The 19,123-nt window shown below is 42.9% G+C and overlaps 2 long non-coding RNA genes across 3 annotated transcripts; one reads left to right on the top strand and one right to left on the bottom strand.

Moving 5' to 3' along the window:
* The first annotated feature begins 1,274 nt into the window (after window positions 1-1,274).
* LOC130600473 (uncharacterized) lies at window positions 1,275-8,211 on the top strand. 2 transcript variants are annotated; one of them, XR_008972462.1, is made up of 4 exons: window positions 1,275-1,428; window positions 5,467-5,548; window positions 7,066-7,244; window positions 8,161-8,211. It is a non-coding gene; the product is annotated as an uncharacterized LOC130600473 (long non-coding RNA). The 2 variants fall into 2 exon arrangements; XR_008972461.1 differs by lacking the exon at window positions 8,161-8,211 and having other exon boundaries at window positions 7,066-7,636.
* A 356-nt stretch (window positions 8,212-8,567) lies between these two features.
* Window positions 8,568-18,845, bottom strand: LOC130600472 (uncharacterized). Its single transcript, XR_008972460.1, has 4 exons — window positions 17,783-18,845; window positions 14,934-15,344; window positions 13,840-13,923; window positions 8,568-8,808 (listed from the first exon to the last, which is right to left on the bottom strand). It is a non-coding gene; the product is annotated as an uncharacterized LOC130600472 (long non-coding RNA).
* Between the last annotated feature and the right edge of the window lie 278 nt (window positions 18,846-19,123).

The raw sequence follows: 19,123 nt of genomic DNA, 5'->3' as shown, positions 1-19,123 counted from the left end.
TGCTGCAAATGCAGCACACTGCTTCCATGGTGGGAATTAGTCAAGGGTGTGTTGCCTTAATAAATCTTCTCATGACAGTCTGAGGCTAATTTAGTAAAGGTTAATTGCACTGTAAATAGCAAAAAGGGTGGTGTTTTGCTTGTGACAGATGGCAACCACCTAGAAATTTTGATGAGATTGCTGTTTGGAGAGGGGAAAGAAGAAGGAGCAAGGTTTCTCTAGGATGTAGCCTTGAGAAGGGAACCAAGGAGGGATGGCCCTAGGTCTACAAGGCATCTTTTGAAAGGAAAGGAAATAAAGATTTAAAAGTAAGATTCATATGAGGGTTTCCTCTCTGGGAGTGCTGTGCTACAATGACAGTGATCCCTGACCTCCTTTCAGGTGGGCACATACTGTTTATGGTCTTGCTGACCTTTCTAGGTCTTTGCGTGGGATTAGGAGCCCATGTGTGGACTCCAGCCAGGCTGCAGTGTCACCGTTCCCAGCAAACACACTCAGGGTGATCCCATCACCCTGGGCTGCTGCTCCCAGGGAAGACCACAAGTTGTGCAAGCCATCCGCTGCCACTATGGCAAAGGAAGTTTCACGGGAAGGAGCTACCGCATAGACTTATTAGAAGGGGCAGAGCCTTGGCTCCTGCTGTGCATCCAGAAAAACTCCCTGGACTCTGAGGAAACATCTTGGGCCTGCGGTATCCTGTATATAAAAGCAAAGGAACTGTTTAGGAGGATCCCCCCACGGTAGCCCCCCTCCCATTCAGCATCCTGGCAAGCCACAGGCCATTCATCTGTATTTAACTCTTTTGGCTTTCCACAGGAGACAAAAATCACTTGGCTGAGACACCACAGACCTGCATTCCAGTGACTGCTCCTAAAATAAATAACTTTGCTCTCTTCTGAGGAATTTCTCCTGAAAGGACCAGCTTCTGTTTGCTGTCTTGAAATAAATATTTTCCCTCAAATGTATTCAGCTTCCTTTCCCCCCGCCCCAGCCTGTCTCATTCCTAAACACTGGAAAGAGCTCCAGGAAAATTACTTGAGCTTTCCCTTCTGCTCTTGCATGAAGCAGATGAGGTCTCTGGCCTCATGACAACCCCTTAATCATAATTAAATTGCAGCTCTTCTGTAAACCTTCCCTGTAGACATAGCACTGGGTGACCCAAAAGGATACCTTCTGATTTACAGGGTTTTGTGTGTTTGCAAGTCATAATTTGCAAGGCAAAAACGTACATAGAAAAATCCTTGCCTATGTGCACACTTGGCCTGTGCTCCCATTTGAGTTCAGCACAAGAGAAAGAACTGTCATCCCTCTCACTTTGGTAATGCTCATGGCATTCTCTGGACTTACAAAGGTGTGGCAAAGCTCTTGCCTGTGGGACACAAGGGGCTCCAGCTGTGCCAGGACAGATTTTATCACAGAAGCACGAAGGTAAGATTGGAACTGTGCACAGAGGATAAGAAAATCAATCAGGAGACTCTGCTTTCGTACTCAAAAAGGAGAGGATTCCTGTATGGCCCGGCCTTTTCCAGGACAGTGTGGGTTTGCAAGCATTTTATGTTAATCGCCACCTAATGAGAATCTGGATTCCTTGCGAGAGGGGAGACCCAGAGCTGCAGAGGGGGAAAGTCCCAATCAAAACAAAGCAATTTACATTTCACAGATGGCTTTAGCAATGCTTTTTAATTAGGCTCTGGTGACCTCTAGAGGCCTCTAGCCCGAAGCACCTGATTTCTGAAGAGCTTTCCTGTTCCACAACAACGAGCACACGAGTTCTGCTATATTTTAGTTTCAAATCAAGATTAATTTTAGCCTTAGTGGGGAAGGTATTGGAGAATAGTAATTGATGGGTGTTCTTTTCCTCCCACTAAACATTGTAATAATAATTCTCTTTGTGCAGCAACCTCAAAGTCTGCACAGTCATTGTGGTAGCTATTCCCGAGATTCCTATTATGCAAGACATTTGCTTTGTCCATTGTCAAATAAGAGAGGAACTATTCTCTTTCTTCATTATCTCAAATGATATATCCGACTAACCACTGGATCTGGAAAAAATGCCCACCTATCTGGTGAGATAATCCAGTTGCTTATGTACATGTAAGTTTCATGTGCTTAAGATACAGGCATTACACATGCATTAAGATGCCTTTGCAGAACACAGCCTTTGTGGACTAGCCCTTGCAAAGGAGTGCTCAAATACTGTGCCAGTCCTCTCAAACTGGACTATGACTGTGGTTTCTGAAAATTATTTTCACAGCAAACCCACCAGATTTGGGGCCAGGCAACACACTATGTTGGAAAATTACCTTCCACCTGTATTGTAAAACAATAAAATTACCCAGAGAGAAGATCAATGCAAGGAAATGTCAAAGAAAAAGACTGTGTTGTTTCAGTTACACATCTGGACCAGCTTTTTTTTCTTAATGAGATAAATAATAGGGGCAGCTAATGGAGAAGGGGAGGAATCTACTGAGCTGATTTTCATTCCTCTTGAGCCGCTGAGACATGGGATTGAAACCATACTGAGGAACTAAGAGAATTGGAAGGAGAGATGGAAGAGCAGTGAGACGCTGCCCAGAAAGCCACTGGGGAGTTAACCAAGAGAGGCTTACAGCCAGAGAAGCTTAGTAAGAAACAGAGAAGCTGGAGGAGGTGAAGCGTATCTGCAGCAATGCACAGCTCAAACTTGCCATCTTACACGGATGTGTGGGAGACCTCCTTAAGATTTCTAATTTAAGAGCACCCAGCTGTACTTCAGATTTAGTTGCTTTTCCTACCAAACCCCACCAAAAAAATTGTTCTTCTCTTTGTACTTCCTAATGGACCTCCTACTAACACTTTAATGGCAACATTTGTTTGGTGACAACATCCCTGGAGGTTACAGCCACTATAGTTTGTGCATCCAGCTTAGAAACCAAATACAATAGCACAGGATTTTTTATTGCTTGATAGATGAGATGCACAAGGGAGGAAAAAAGTGTATGGTTTTGGTATTTTTGTTTTTTTTTTTATGGCATAAGGATGGATGAGCTTTTTTAAAAATGTCATTATTTTCTTGAGTTTGTTTGTTGGGTTTTTTTTCATAATCTCTGCTTTGTTCTTGCTGTTTTTGCCGTGTAGGCAGTAGAGCTGAAGGGATTTCATGCCTCAAAACAGAAATGAATCCTAAGCTACTGAGGGTAATTAAAAGTGGAGATTTTAAACAGGATTTTAAAAGAATTTTTATTCTGACTGTGTAAAAACTCTTCTGAGATTGTTTGAATCAAAAGTGAGAAACAGCACATGGGAAGAAAGCTTAATTTGTTAAAGATCTGCTTTCTCCTGTATCTTCTAAGAGCAGCCTACAAAACTAATTTGATTTTGTTGGTTCTCTGAGAAGTCATCTAGCAAAAGAAGGCTGGGGGTAGGGGGGACCTCTCTTTTTTGATATCTGTGGGATAAAAAGAAAACCAAGCTCTAAGGCCATTTGCGTAAGCTTTGTGAAGCACTATAAAGTAAAGAAGTGCTGGCCCTGTATAGCGCACAAGCATTTTTAATTTGGTTTCTTGGCTGGATACTTTTGATCAGCAGTACAACAGGGCTAATCAGAAAATGACAGGTACTTTTCATGTGGACTTTTTCTTAGTAAAACCTTTTGAACTTTTCTAATTCCTTAGCCAAAAATGAGGAAAAAAGAATTGCTTCTGCCTTTTCTCCAGATACTGTTTCTCTTTCTTTTTTCCAGAGATAAATTAAGAGAAAGGGTAAAAAGAAAGACGGGAGAAAGAAAGCAAACATAAAATGGGAAAACAGAGAAGTGAAACTATTGTGGTTTTTTCATTAAATATGCCATTCCATTTAAGATTTCCATTTCCAAATGGAAAAAACGTGACTGGCTCCAACTATAAGAACAATGCTTGAGGGCAGGCCTAAAGAGAGCAATAAATCAGAGCAGAAAATATTTTGCTTGGGAACACATCATGATTAGAACATAAATACTACTCTTTTTCTCCTATATGCAACATCAAATAAACACAGCTGTGTGCACAAGCGGATGCACATGCACATGCTCATACACATGCACACGTCTCAGCCCCATTCCCCCAGGGCCATCAGTTCTCTGGTGGCACAAGGGGTGAAGGGTTATGACTGAGGGGTTGGTGACATGGTGTCTGCTGAAAATCTCAGTAAAATAGAGTGGTGGAGCCAGGCATGCAGAGAGCACTCAGAGATGTCACCAGGAGGAAGCAACCACTCGGCTGCTGGCCAACAGGAAACCCTGCAATAAAATACTGCTTATGTCTTAGTAATTACAGCAGTCACCAAATATTTGCTTCTCTGTGGCAGGATCACATAATGGAGGGCGGCCTTAAATTGGGGCTGTGCTGAGTGAGAGGCTTGCCAGGGTATCTGTGTACTCTGAGCTCTACCCCAGACCTCAGGAGTGCTGCACAAATCATGTGCAAGTTGCCTGTGTAGGTTAGATGCTTCTATAGGGCTGATTTCAAGTACAACACTTGGTACTGTACTTGACCTGGGCTCTCAGGAGCCTGTTTGTAGCACACAGCAAATCTGAGGTTCACGCTGCTGCATCTGGCCTTGCTACACAGGCTACACACAGACCCATCTCAAGGCCAATGGGCATTTGTGTTGGGCAAATCCAAAGCACTGGAGGTGTTGCAGATGTGCTGGTGAATACCCACAGCAGCCTGCGCATTCACAATTCTCAACCCAGTCTCAAGTACAAGATTTGTTTTCTCCATTTTGGGTCCTCTTGCTGGCCTTCCAGAGGTTGCCCTCCCAGCAGGCATGGTGTTATTCTTCCTTGTCCACCTGAACATTTCCACAGTAATTTTTAGCACCAGAAATGAAAAAGAGTTTTATTCATTAAAGACCCCTAAGTAAAGGCAGCTTCAAGGACACTTCCAAAACCCAGCACAGGTAGACCTGGGGTGAGCCACACAAGTGGAAGTGATGCTAGGACAACTGCTTTCCTTACCAGTCCTAAGGAATTTCCAAGATGAAAACAATTACATTAAACTGAGTCTGAGGCATTTAGAGGGATCCTGGGTGTGCCAAAGCTCTTCAGCAGACGGAAAAGTAAATTCATACACCTTCCAGCAGAACTTGCTGGGATGTGTGTGTCAATTTCCTCCCTCTTGGATCTTCCAGTGTTTTTTTCCATGACATGGGTAATCCAATCTAATCACTTCCATTTGACCCAGTTTAATTACCGCCTTCCTGAAATGGAGTTGAGGCACTTAATGCTAACCAGCAAGCAAGGAGGATGGTTCATAAAAGATCTCAGAAAATCACTGTACAGTTCCTAACACACTCCATTTTTTTCTTTTGTTACTCAGAGCTGGTAACTTCTGAGGCCCAAAGCACAATACATCTTAAACTCACTAAGCTAAAAATACTGACTCTTCAATGATAGAATACTAATGAATTCTCCATAGGAAAACTAATCTGTCTATTTCCTTTCTACAGGGAAACACACAAGTGATTAAATATCTAAAGATTTTGTACAGCCTCTCTGCTTGTACCCTTATACACTGAGATTTTGATTCAGGTACTGTAAGCATGTATTCTTCTTCCTTCACAATTTGGTTTTGGCTTATGTCCTGGGTTCAGCAGTAGCAGTCATTTTTCTCCTCCTTGGTAGCTGGTGCAGTGCAGTGTTTTGACTTTCGGCTTGGGAACAGAGCTGATAACAATGATGTTTTGGTTTGGCCAAGGACTTTGTGAGCCTCATGCTCTGCCAGGGAGGAGGCAAAGCGGAGAGGAAGCAGAGACAGGACACCTGATCCAAGCTAGCCAAAGGGGTATTCCATACCACAGCATGTCATGCCCAGGATGTAACTGGGAGTTAGCTGGAAGGGCTGAGAGACTGCAGGGTTGGAGGAGGTAACAGTCAGTGCTTGGTTGGGCTGGGGGGGGGGGAGCAAGTTATCAGTTGGCTGGTGGTGAGATGTTGTATTCTCTTCCCTTGTTATTTCCCTTATCATTATTATTATTATTGGTGGTGGCAGCAGTGATTTGTGTTATACCTTAGTTACTAAACTGTTCTTATCTCAACCCGTGGGAGTTGCATTCTTTTCGATTCTCCTCTCCATCCCTCCGGGAGTAGGGGCAGGGAAGGAAGGGGGGGAGTGAGTGAACGAGTTACCTGATTGGGTTTAAACCACAACATCTTATTATTTCATGTCTGTCATCCTGCAATAGCACTGATTTTAATTTTGCTTTGCAAGTCTCACGTTCATTCATAAATACAGTCTCTGCTTTTGAGATGGTTTTGTTTTTTCCTTTCAGGTATATGTCAGGGAGCAGCAGGAGCAGGGTGTTCCACATGGCAAGACTAGCTGGGAGCCCCAGGTAGCCCCAGGCGTGATGCTCCTAGGCCAGCCAGTGACAGGGTGGGGGCCCCAGGGTGGTCTTCTCAGGGTGCCTCAGAGCTGTTGGTGCACTCAGAGCCCTGATGACCCCCCAGCAGGACAAGAGTAGTGGCCTAATTAAAGCCAAAGACTGTTTCTTGGTTTAGACTATTCCACATTCTCACAAATTCACATCTGTCATGTTGTCTTGAAATCTTCTGTAAGTGAGGGAATAGACAGTCATGCTGATAGTCCAAACAGTAGGTCAGTTTTAGCTGGGGTTGTCAAGATACAGTCACCTCCTTCTCGCCTCCTCCGTCACCCCTCCTCCAAAAAGGTAATTTTTTGCATTTTTCCTTGTTCTTCTTTGAGTGACAGCATTTGTAACCACTGCACTGTGGTGACACATGCACTCTGGGTGTGTGAGCTTGGCTAACTGTACATACACGGTACCCCATGCTTGGTGCAAAGAGCATGAGGGGGAATGTGCACCAAGCTGAGTTTACTTCCACTACTTCATAACTTGAGACAGAGTTTCTTGCTGCACCAAAACCACTGCTTCTTAGCAACTTTATGCAATTTTCACCTGATTAGACCAAAAGTTGGTTTTTTCCCTCCCCATGCTGACTCTTGGCATCCCTTTTTTGGCCTGTGGATTCTCTTTTCCATTTAATTACTGCTTATTTTTTATGTGTCTGTTTGTTTGTGTGTGTAGGCTTTAAACATGGATCTTTGAAATAAAAAGATGTTGTCTTCTTATTTCTCACTGATGATACCATCACCCTCTCTGCCCTAAACACCAAGCTCACCTACTGTTCCACTGAGAAAAGGACCTTGGCATCATCTGGGGGTAGAGTGCATTTGCTCTGTTCAGCCTTGTCATCAGTATCAGCGGTGAGTAGGGTTCAGTATTCACACAGATATCCTACCAGGGAAACACCTCTCATCCCCAGAGGCAGGTATCACAGAAGAGCTGGCAGCTGGCAGTCTTCCTATCAAGTGTAATTCTTGTCTTCTTGCTACTGGGAACTTATTCATTTATGGCAATGTGGTAGTTTAAGGCAGAGGCTCAAATAGCAGATGCTTATCTTATCACCCTAAGGCCCCTTGTGTAATGCTCCTATCTTCCTCAAAACCAGTGAGACTGAAGATAAGGAAGGAATCAGGGCAGCTCAAGGACTTGTGCCAGCTGTGCGCTCTTGCTAGGGGTAATGTTGCCAAGGAATGGGGAGGCAATGGAGTTGCATGGCTGGGCTCTGAGAGATGTCAATCCTGAAAAACTACCATTTAATGAACAAACAAACAAACAAACAACACATTATATCCCCACAAGCATTGTTAGCAGGGAAGCGGGTTGCTTGCGGAGCCTCACTGCCATCTAGCATGTGAACATGGTCTATATTTAATCCTTTGAAACTTCCCAAATAAGAATTCTTTTAACATGAACTGAAATCTCTGACCTCCATAAAATACAAGGCAGGGTTACATGTCCCCACTTCCTCCCTGTTGCTGCAACACAGCCTTCATACTTGTGTGTTTGAATCATCATGTTTCCAATGCTAACACCCAGTCTCCAGCAGCGTTCCTACATAGTAGGGAAACAGAACGCGTGTCGGACAAAACCTGACAAAGCAACACTTGGATTTAGGTCAGGCACAGCAAACAGGAGTTACTTGCATGCTATACCTGGCTCCCATTCAAACACGGAGCCTGATGAATTCACACTAGCCCAGGCATGCAGAATGGTAACTCCCTTTATCCTTTCCAGAGAGATTTCTTTTCAGATGATACCTTCAGCTCCTCATTTCAGTGCCCCCACAACTACCATTCACACAGGCTGCCTGACTGCTGGCCACCCCCATGGGTGTTACTTCTACTATTAACGCAAACTCTAGAATCCACTGCTGACAAGGGGCATGTTTGCACCACCAAGATAAACATATATCTCTCACTACAACTGCTGTGCTGCCAGCATGCTGCTATTCAGTTGCCAATTTACCATTCAATACTGCTAAGTACTGTTAGAAAGCAAGCATCAGGCAGTGCTGAAACTCCATCTGCACATCCTAAACCATCCAGATTGTCTAGCTTGGCCTCCTGTGTAACTGACTAAAAGACCCACTGCTGGACCTAAAAACTTACGATGGACCTTTGAAATTCACAGGGCATGCAGCCTTCATTTTATGTCTTGGATAGCAAATTCATCATTCATAGTTTTTGTCTCTCACCCCACTTCTTGATCCCTTCCCATTTTCCCCCAGATTCTATTGCTTCCTAGTGGTAGCAGCAGACTAAATTTCTGTTCCAGAACTGGCAGAGACTTTTAACTCTGCATTTCGGTCTGGTTTTGCAGAACCTTCACTTTGTAATACCTGAACTCTTTATTCCCTGGTTGCTGGAGTTGAATTTTGTCCTTTCTTGTCTTCTGTACCAGTTCAAAGCCCCTTAGTGCAGCTCACTCTGCAGTAACGAAGTTATAGACAAATGTTACAAATATTTTGATTAATGTATTATGATACCATACTAAATGCATGATGATTTTACTATTTATAGGGATTCTCTTTGCTTATATTTTATATTCAAAATCAGAAACTACAAGTATCACAAATACATAAAATATGCTGAATTTAGCCATAAAGTATTTCTCAGCTTTGCCAGTTCCTGATGGAAAATTCATATTTTAATTTAAGACTGATTTGGTGGTAGGAGATTACACAGATACCAGTGGGTTTTATGGGATCATTTGGGATTAGGTAGCATCTTAAGTATTTTGCCAGGTTGTACCAGAAACCAGTCTAGCATAGCTCTGTATGTTCTTCAGCCTATACTCAAAGTTTAACGTGGATACACCTCACTCTTGAAACGATTTTCAATGTTTCTATTGAAAACGTATGTGAGCTAGGCACAGTCAACCACAGTATGAATTCTCTGAAATGTCTCTTAAGTGCTTAGGTTCCTGAGAAGCTTTCAAGGTGTTCTGAAGTAAAACACACAGCTTCTCTCTATAGCACACAGGTTCTGCATGTGTGTGTGGGTCGCAAAAGCCAAGTTCATAGACTGCAATAGCTCCAGTCTTCTCAATTTCTCTCTGCTCAGTGCTTTAAAACTGTAAACTAGTGTGGGGTTTTTGACATTGCTAGTTTTATGTTGGCTCTCATATGGTTGGGCATCCCCTCAGTAGCAGCCAGAGTAACTTTCCAGTCCTGATTATTTTCAGCACACTTCTAGAAGTCTGGAATGGGCAGTCACTTTGGACCCTAATGGTTCTTGCGTACTGTAATTGTTGATTTGGATGTATTTACCCCTTTCATTTGCTACTTTAATTGTGTGTGTGTATAAAAATTAAGACTCCTGGTAGATAATTTTAGTGTGGGTTCCAGGGACTTTGGCTTTTTCTTAGGCATTTAGATGGGGAACTCCAATGGGTTGTCTGTACCGTTGCCATGCATTAAAGGAGCTGGAATAAAATTGGCACAGTATTCAGGTTTACCCAAATGAGGTTGTTGAGCAGGATCCAGAAGATCTGTATCTACAGAGGGCAAACACTGTATTTAAACAGAAACAAAGCCAGTGATTTATTTAATTATTTTCTAAGAGCTGTCATGGCGCTCAGTACTATATAAACATTCTCTGCCCTGGGTTATTAATACTACCAGGCACAAACTGGTTCAAGACTCAAAACTCCTTACATGAAATATTCCCAGAACAAAAGCTTTAAGGACAAGTTAAAAGGACAAGTTATCCGTAGAGGAATCATGTTAATGAAACTTCAGACTTCAAAAATAGCTACATGTTCCAAGACGAATAAATTCACATTTAAGGAGCTAACTCTCTGCCTCTACTACCCCTTAGTGACTATTGCCATAGTACATTTCTGCCCTGCTGAGTGTGTGTGTGATTCCGGTCTCATCTTTTTGTTGTGCGATAAGGAATATCCACTCCTTCTATAAATACGGAGAAAAAGTAGGAGATCGGATTTTGGGTCTTACACTACATAATGATCCCCTATTTAATAAGAACAAGAAGGTTTTGGTCTTTAGACTGCCGAGCTCTGGGAATGCTAAGGAGTCACTGCAGGGTCCCCAGCCTGTGTCCTGAGTGGGTGGAGAGTGCAATGGAAAATGTCATGCTGGAGGAAAACCAGTATGAAAGGATTGTAACTCTTATAGAAGGACTAAAAGAGACAAGCTGTTTGGAGGCACACTGGCAGAAGAAAAAAGAAGGAGTGTTTTAGAAAGATAACTTAAACATGCTAAAACATCATGAGAAAGGCTGGAAAAATTGTACTTTTACCTAAACGTATCAGGCTGAAAGAACCCCAAAGGTACAGGGGTCTTTGATGAAAACATCAGTGAGTATATAAAAAAAAATAGTGTCTGCATGCTTAGGTCAGTGAAGATTGTATCTTATGCAAGGCCACTTGAAAGACAGAGCTCTCACAAAAATTACAGATTATTCTGGGCCCATGAAAATCATCCTGGGTTTAATTACAGCATTAAAGACAAATCCACAAAGTTGTAAGTTCTGCTGGCAAGGCAAGCAATCATTATAAACCTGGAAAAGGGATCACACAGAAATTGTAAACAAGGACTGTGAGAGATTTCAGTACCAGATATTTTTGTCTTTAGAAATGTTTTTCATTTCAAAAAAGTCATCAGCACTTCTGCTCAGCCAGAACTTGCTCATAAGACTAACCAGGATTTCTTAGCATAAACTGTTTATAAATAGATACCATCAACTCCCAACTAATCAGTTTTTCAGAATTTTAAAGATATTTCAGTACATGAATCCCTGGGGCGATGCTTGTCCTTTTGTCACAGTACTTTACTTTTCTTTTTTCAGTGCTTTATCCTGTTTCAGCATCAAAGGCTCCACGCAAGCAAGGGAACCAAAAACCAGAGAGAAAGCAGTGAAACTGAGCTCACAGAAAGCACTGTCAAAAGCTGAAAATAAGCCACAAGACAATGAACTAGAAAGGTATATCTCTTTTTATTAATTTTCAGTTCCAGGAATTGTTTGGAAAGAGAAGACTGTCAGGTAAAGATGTCCCTGTATTTTGACATTTAATTACAGCTAATACTGCAATAAAAAGAGGAAAGATGGACAAAAGGAAAATTCTCTTCTGATATTCAGGTGACTTTTACAAAAGAAAAATATTTCGAAAGAAACAAAAAATCAGTCAAAACAAGAGTGCAGAGTGTTCACAAGAAGAGTTGTGAACAGTCATACAATACGGTTCCTCTCTTGGCACTTTAAACCAAAATTGTGTTATGAATATCCTGATCCAGTGCCAGGATGAGTTGCTAGAGATGATAGTTACACTGACTTCAGTGGGTACTGCATGCCAAACTGGGAGCTGAGTCCCTCAGATCATCAGACAAGAGCTGTACAAGACTGTAACGCATTTTACATGCATTGTATTACCTTTGTTACAGCATCCCTAACATCCCTAACCCTACAGTGGGATTTGTGCAGCTGGGCCCTTCTTCCTGCAGGGACCCTAAATGATAGCAACAAAAATCTTTGAGTAAGGGTGACACTACGAGGTTGTGGCCTGAGGCAGTGGAACACAGTAAGCATTTGAACAGGATGGAAAGTCCTCTATAGCGAAAGCTAAACTAGCTAAACTACACTGCTTCTGCCAGGTTTATTTCAGTACTAGTCATACATACACATCAGAGAAAAAATACAATAAACAACTCTGACTTTCTGATTTTAGCTATGTTGTCATTTTGCTTGGAGTGTGACAAGCATAACTGCGTGCTTATCAAACTTCAGGTGATGACTTCTTGGAAAGTTATCTGTGAAGACAGAAGAAACCCAACTCTTCCTGCCTGTTGGAACAGACTCTTGATGCCTGAAAATTTGTGACTGACTAGACAGAAACTTTACAATACCTGTGTAAATAAGGAGTATTAAAAATTACCATGTCCTGGTAAGTGGGAATTCACACCACTGAAATACCACCCAAGAATTAGTTCTTATGCAAGTTGAAGGCAGAGGTGGATGAAGAGGTAGAACTGCTCACAGTGGGCTGGATACATCTGCTGTGTAATCCATTCCCTTCTCCTACCCCCTTTTTAGAAACTTTCTTGTCAGAATTCAAACACTGGTGGCCCACTTCTGGTACTAGATCTGCATTAACATGAATTCTACTGGGACCTTTGTTTGGTCTTTTCTTACCTACTGCATTTGTTTGAGAGGGGCTGCAAGGAGAGCCCTAAAAGAACACCCACTGCAATACCCTGCCCAGTCCAACACCAGCTTTACTTCACATTGAAGAGATGTGGATCTGGTAATCCAGATCATCCACCTAAGATGAATTTCATGCATAAATGATCATGAAAATGAGTCTATAATGATAGGCCTATACCATGTAACTTTATCTGTCTAATGTTAGATGACAAGTAGGCAGAAGCACCCTTTAGAGGTGCTTGTGTCTCTGGCTGACTCACCGGGATGACTAACCTCACTGATGCCTACAATCAGGCTGGTCATGTTCCCCCTCCCACTGTGCTAGATCCTCACTAGGTGGTTCTTCATATACAGCAGGCAACTCACATGCTACACATACATCACTCATGGCATCTGCTGGTATCTTATGGCACAATTATAAAATAGTTATTTGGAAACGGCAGTTTCTTGAAAAGACAGCCTAGGTTAAAGCTTGAGATGCTTTCTTCTTTCCATTTGTTTTCCCAGCTGCTCTCGTTGTCTAGCATTTGGCACTGCTGTAAAAGTTCTAGTGCCATAGTTTAAAAAAAAAAAAAAAAGACAATCTTCTGCTGTAGTTTACAGTAGGTCTGTTCACAAAGACCAGAACTTTATATGCTGCAATGGCAAAGAGTTTATATCCCTGAGATATTCTACTACTCTACAGCTGTAAAAAAGAAGCCAAATCAAACCTAAAATAATTTAGTATGGAAAACACATTCCAGCTTTAATAGCACACTGGGATTTTATTTAGGTTTATTACAATGAGTCATAGTATGTAAACTTCACATGCAGTTACTGAAGTCATGTGTCTGCCTTATTTTAGCTTTGGAAACAGCAGCAATGCCAAGATTCCTTGTTGCCTTTGAGGGAGGACTTGAGATTTCCCAAATGACAACATTATGGTACCCTAATAAGCAATTTTGTTGTTTTTTCACTCTTTGGCTAGAACATAGAGGGGTAGATTCACCAGACAAGCCCTCTCCACATTAAATCTTCCTATAAACACCTTGGCATGTTAATGCTGGCTCAACTCCGCTGGTGTCAGCAAGGGTAGGATTCCCATTTGGGATGGTCTGACAAAAGGATGCTTTGTTCTGTATCGGTCTGGCCTGCCTTAAGCAGAAATGAGCCATGCACAGGTGAAACCAGCAAAGCTCTATTAGTACTGGTAGTTCCACTGATACTTTCATTACTGGAGCTGTACAGATCAGAAATCCCTTCTGAGGGGTAGGGAGAATGGAATCCAAAATCAACTTTCCACCCTTCTCCTTACCTTTCTGGTAGGCCCTATGGAGGATTTAAGCAAAGTGCTGTCCTCATTCATCAGGTGAGTTTCCTCCACTGCACTTCTGCAGCCCTTCAAACAGAGAGAGAGAGAGAGGTGGAAAGGGACAGATAAGACTTCTCTGCTTCAGTAAGTGCCATGCCCATTCCTGCAGGTATAAAAGGGTAGCATGCAGTCATCTATATAAAGAATGTTCTTCAGATGGATTATGTATAACTCCCTGATGGCAAGGGTATCAAATGAAGGTCGAACATCAGAGACCTTTAGGCTATTACGAAATATGACTCATGGATTAGTTAACTGCCTGTCAGATTTTCCATTATGAAACTTTAACCACAGCTCCTATCTGAACAGCACCATCACCTGTAGAAGTACAAACAAACAAGTGGTTATGTTTGCATTTGCACTGAAGTAGGTCAGGGGATGTGCTATAGTATCAAGAGAAGCTTTTTCTTTAATTACAAACTATTAATTCTGGAATAAAAATTGGGGGAGGGGGAAATTCTGTGGTAGTAAAAAAGACTGTTTTGAAGTACATATTTTCCAAGGATTCTGTGAGATTAATCTTTACAGTGTAATTGTATGTGATGAATCAGCCTAACCCCTCCCCGTGAATATCATTATTTTAGCCATAGTAAACATCAGTGCTTTCTAATTGAAGCATTTACTTTTCCAGTTCCACATGGTGGCATGAGCAGAAGTGGAAAAGCAACTATTCCTGTTCTGAAAAATGGCTATTTAAATACTAAACTAAAAAAAAAAAAAAAATTAAAAAAATTTAAAAAATTAAGGATTTTCTTTTTAAATCCGTAAGAAGATTTATCCATTTGGTGGAAGACCCTCACAAGTCTCTCAGCACCCATTACATCTGGCTGTAAATTAGAAAAGGCAGGAGGTGTATTCTGAAAATGCACCACAGGAAGTGGGGCACTTGACCTGTGTGTCATCAGTTTGAGGGACTCCACAGGTGAGATTCAGCTCAGCTAATTTTAGATATCTACAGTGTCTATCTCTACATCTGAGCCTGCTGCCCCATAGGCACTTTAAAGGTATGTCTTATCTGATCTATTTTAAATATCTACCTTGAGATGAGATGATTCATGACCTTAGAGTGCCTTTTTCTCCACTGTGGCCATAAATAGGGGGCTGAGGTGACTAGCTTGGCTGGAGAGTCTTCCATGTAGCCAACTACAGCTGATTAGATGAACTCTGCCTGGATGCCCTGCCTCCAAAAGGCTGGTGATTTATGTGAAATAAGTTGGTTAACGCCATTCATTGCTATTGCAATGTCTTGTTTGTATCACAAAAACACTACCACATCTGGCACAAATGACTCCCAGCAGGCTGAAACAGCCTAGAGGCTACTAATTGAAGAGGAAATCTGAACCACTTAGATAAATTTCATTACTGTATTATCTTCTTGCCTCTAGAGATGTTCCAGATCACAAGTTAGGTATGGAGTTCTCACTCCTCCTACCACTGTGGCATGTAATCTGTGAAGACATAAATTTCCATTTCCATACCTGTTAGTCCAGCTCATTTCATAAACACTATATTCATTTTAAGTGTTAAACTGCTGCTCTACTGGAAGCTCAGAAGACACAAACTGTAAGGCACAATGAAAAACAATTTGTTCTCAAGAAGTGAAGTCTGAGGAGAGCCAAAATAGCAGTACATGAATATATAAAAAGTAACTGCAAAGAGGAAGGAAATGAACTACTCTTCCTGTTTACTATGAATAGGCTAAAAAGCAATATGCTTACAGTACAAGGAGACTTAAGTTATTCCAGGGTGAGGTGACATGCAACAACAAGCCATGCAGCCACGTATTGGAGCTGAACAGCAGCATCATAGATCTTTTAGACAAAGGGGAAGTCAGTGGGATCTGCTGTCTCACAGGGAGGCAGCGGCAGCTCCTGCTTCCCTGCAGGCACTGAACCGGCTGCCTCTGAATGCGGTGGGAGGGTTACGCCTCTGCGGAGCCTGTGGGTGTCTGAAAGGAGCTGAGGGGCCCTGGCTCGATGATCGGCTTTTCAGTCTCAGCTTGAAGCAGGGGTTCCTGCCTCATATTTGAGAAGTGGTGGCTGTGCTGACACAATGACAGCCTGATGACCCACCTCTTAGGAAAAGCCAGTTGCTACCAGGGTTGGGAGCCTCCCCCAGTTTGGGAATGTAGTTTGTGCTCTGGAGATCCAGTCCAATGAGCACCCATCCAGAGTGGATGAATAATCTTAAAACAGTGTGATGGACTAAATGTCTCAAAACCCCTTAACCATATATGATTTAAGTGGAAAAGCTGCAATGTACAAACTGAAGCTTGAGTTAATCTTCCCAATGGAGTGGGCCAGAGCTCCAGCTGCACGACCTCCATTGCTGACCAAAGTCAGCAAAAGGGATAGTGTGGTCTTTGAAGAACCCATCTAGAATGAAAAGACTCTTTTCTCCTGACATAATTTTTTGTGGTTCTTTCTCTGCTGCCATCACGGAGATATGAAAGATTATGCAGCTGGGTGCTCCTACTTACTACACCTTGTTCCTCTGTAGGAAATACTGTTCCAGCACCATATCAACAATGAAGAAAACATTCAGGTGGGGGGGAAAGTGATTTCATTTAAAATAAAAGCAGAAACAAACCAGCTTTCATTCAGCCGCACTCACAGTCTCACAGGTGCAGGCACCAGGTTAGCTCATTCAAGCCATCCATCCAAAATCCAGGCAACGTGAAGATTGTGCCCAGGTAATAGGTCCAGGATCTGCTGAAATGCCACGGAGAACAAGGGATGCCAGCTATCAAGTCATCTTCATGTCTCCTGGGTTATTCTTGGGTCAGTGACCATGCACAGGGTTTTGGACGTCTTTCTGTTATGTTTCTGGAACTGGCAGTATCTTCATCCTGTCCCAGGTCTGGCAGTCAGCAGGACTAATCACTTTGTCTCCAGATCTCAGTGGTTTGTGAAACAGCAGACAGATGCCCTGTGGTCTTGATGACCTGCTAATCTGGGTGTCATTGCAGGCCATTCAGAGAGCCCTTCCCCTGTTGAGTGCTCCTGCTGGTGCCTCAACACCCAAGCCTTCCCACTCCTTTTCTGTTCACACCTGTATGAACCTTTGTATTATAAACCTCTACACTACTTCCATCTCCCTGGAGATCCTTCTCTGGCTAAGGGACAGACCTAATCAATACTCAACAGCAACAGGAACTGGGCAGGTGGGCCTTCTTTCCCCCTTCTCTTGAAAACCACTATTGGGTTTGGTTAATTTGTCCCTCAGTCTTCATGATTTAGGTATTTTAGTTCCTGGCAGGGCACAGCAAGGGCAGCAGTTCCCTTGGGGCTGGGACTCCAGGGGCTCTCCCCAAGGCATCAGAGCAGGGCCTGGCAGCCTGGGGCCCATCCTATTCCCCAGTCAGGACCACCTGGGGGTACCAGGGCAGCCTCAGCCCCAGGCACCTCTCCAGCTCGAGGACAGCCAAGGGTGGGCCAAGCTGCTGGCCCATGGGTGAGCCTGGCTCAGCAGGACCCATGGCAGGGCTGTGGGGAGGTGGAGACATTGCTGGGGCAGGGGCTGGTGGCCCCACAGGGTGACATAAGGTTCTGGGACACTAGCAGGGGGGGGAAGCCCTGGAGGTTGACAAGGATAGGGCAGTCGGGGCTGGTGGTGCCCTCAGGGCCCTAACAATCCCATAGGAATTTCTGAGCTATAATCACTCTAATATTTGGTCAGTGACCCTCTAGATGTTTTTCCAAAGAAAACCCTAATGTGACATAAAAGTTACATTTGGTATTTAGAAATGGTGATTGGAAGAGAAAAGGCTTACAGAAACCGAAGTGAGAAACATTATTGCCTTCTTCAAAGTATAGTATGAATGTTGCTTAATATAGAAGCCATCTTGACTACGTGCTTATTTGGATTTATGCAATTACCAGCTTACCAGTTCAAACCAGTTCACAGTAAGAATGTGCAGCATCCAAGATTTACTGATGGGTCTCTCTCATTTCTTCTTGCTGTTATAAATCTCTCTTCTTTTGTCTTCACCTTCTGTTACTTTGAGCTTGCCTACAAGTTAAAAGCACACTCATAAAATTACGGTCTGCTTGTAAACCAACACAGTGAACTCAAGGCATTCATGCAGTGTTGAAAGAGGGGCAGTAGGCAGATACACATGGCTTTTTCCTATTGAGCAAGATGGTACTGTAGGTTTTTGGCAAAGGACTACATTTTAATACCTGTAGTAAAGCAGTGGAGGCCAATACTTGCACAGAGGCAGCAGTCCCTGCTCCTGCTCTATGAGTGCTGCGCACCAGCCTGGCTTGGGTAGGAAAAAGGCAGTTGCTGCAGTGTGAAACAGCCTGCTCCACAGCATGTCCCAGAACTTAATGGCTGCTGCTTTGGTGAGACTGACTGGTGGTATTTTACCTCTGTCCATCAGACTGTGGCTCCTGCTGAGGTCAAGACCATGCTGCCAGCCTTTATTCACATTTGAAGGACATAATCTGCAGAAGCTGCTGGACTCTCTTTGTTCTGGTGCAGGAAAATTTATTGCTTTGCAAGTTCTTCTTGTTCCTAATTGACCTGATCTAACCTGAAAGAAACTGTCTGTATTCCTGCAAAGAAATACCAGGGTATCCACATGGCCTTTTGCCCAGGTTTAACATAATTTCTTTAAAGCAAACTGCAAATTAATAGTGCAACTTTCCTGTGCAGGCAAGCCCTTAATCAAATTAGAACATGGAAAACAGTATCTGGGAAGACAAAGCAGTGCTTAAGCTTTGGGAGTGAGAGAGGGATGTAATTTGGGAGTCCAGTGCAGATAATAGAGAGATCTGAATGCAGAGAGATAAAAGTGCTGAAGGTTTTGAAAATCTAAGCTAGCAATGAATCTAGGTGTATGAAACACAGAGCCCAACTCAGAACTTTCAGTGTTCATAGAACTGCCATCTTCCTTCCATTTGTTCTTCTAGTCAGGAAAAAAACCCTTGCCATTTTAGTCACAACCCACTCTCCCTTTGATCCCCTACAACTTCAAGCCACAGGAAAAGCCCAACATGGTTCTGGCAGTGCACAAGCTGGAGAATTCAGTTAGTGCTGCTTCTCAGTAACAATATTTAATACTCCAAAATCTCTCTCACTTATTAAGGAGTACTAGCAACCCTGGGGATCCCTCAGATAGCTGAGGCCACTGCTGCTTAACCCAGACACCCCTGACAACTACACTATGTTGTGCAACTACCATCTGCAAAGGTGTCAAACCTGTCCACGCAAGAGGGGAGAG

This window comes from Pezoporus wallicus, unplaced genomic scaffold, assembly GCF_028554395.1.
Source record: "Pezoporus wallicus isolate ANWC-B61680 ecotype Strahan unplaced genomic scaffold, APGP_CSIRO_Pwel_v1 contig_1438, whole genome shotgun sequence".
In the NCBI taxonomy this organism is placed as follows: domain Eukaryota; kingdom Metazoa; phylum Chordata; class Aves; order Psittaciformes; family Psittacidae; genus Pezoporus; species Pezoporus wallicus.
Note: the sequence above shows the minus strand (reverse complement) of the source record. Positions and strands in the feature narration are given on the sequence as shown.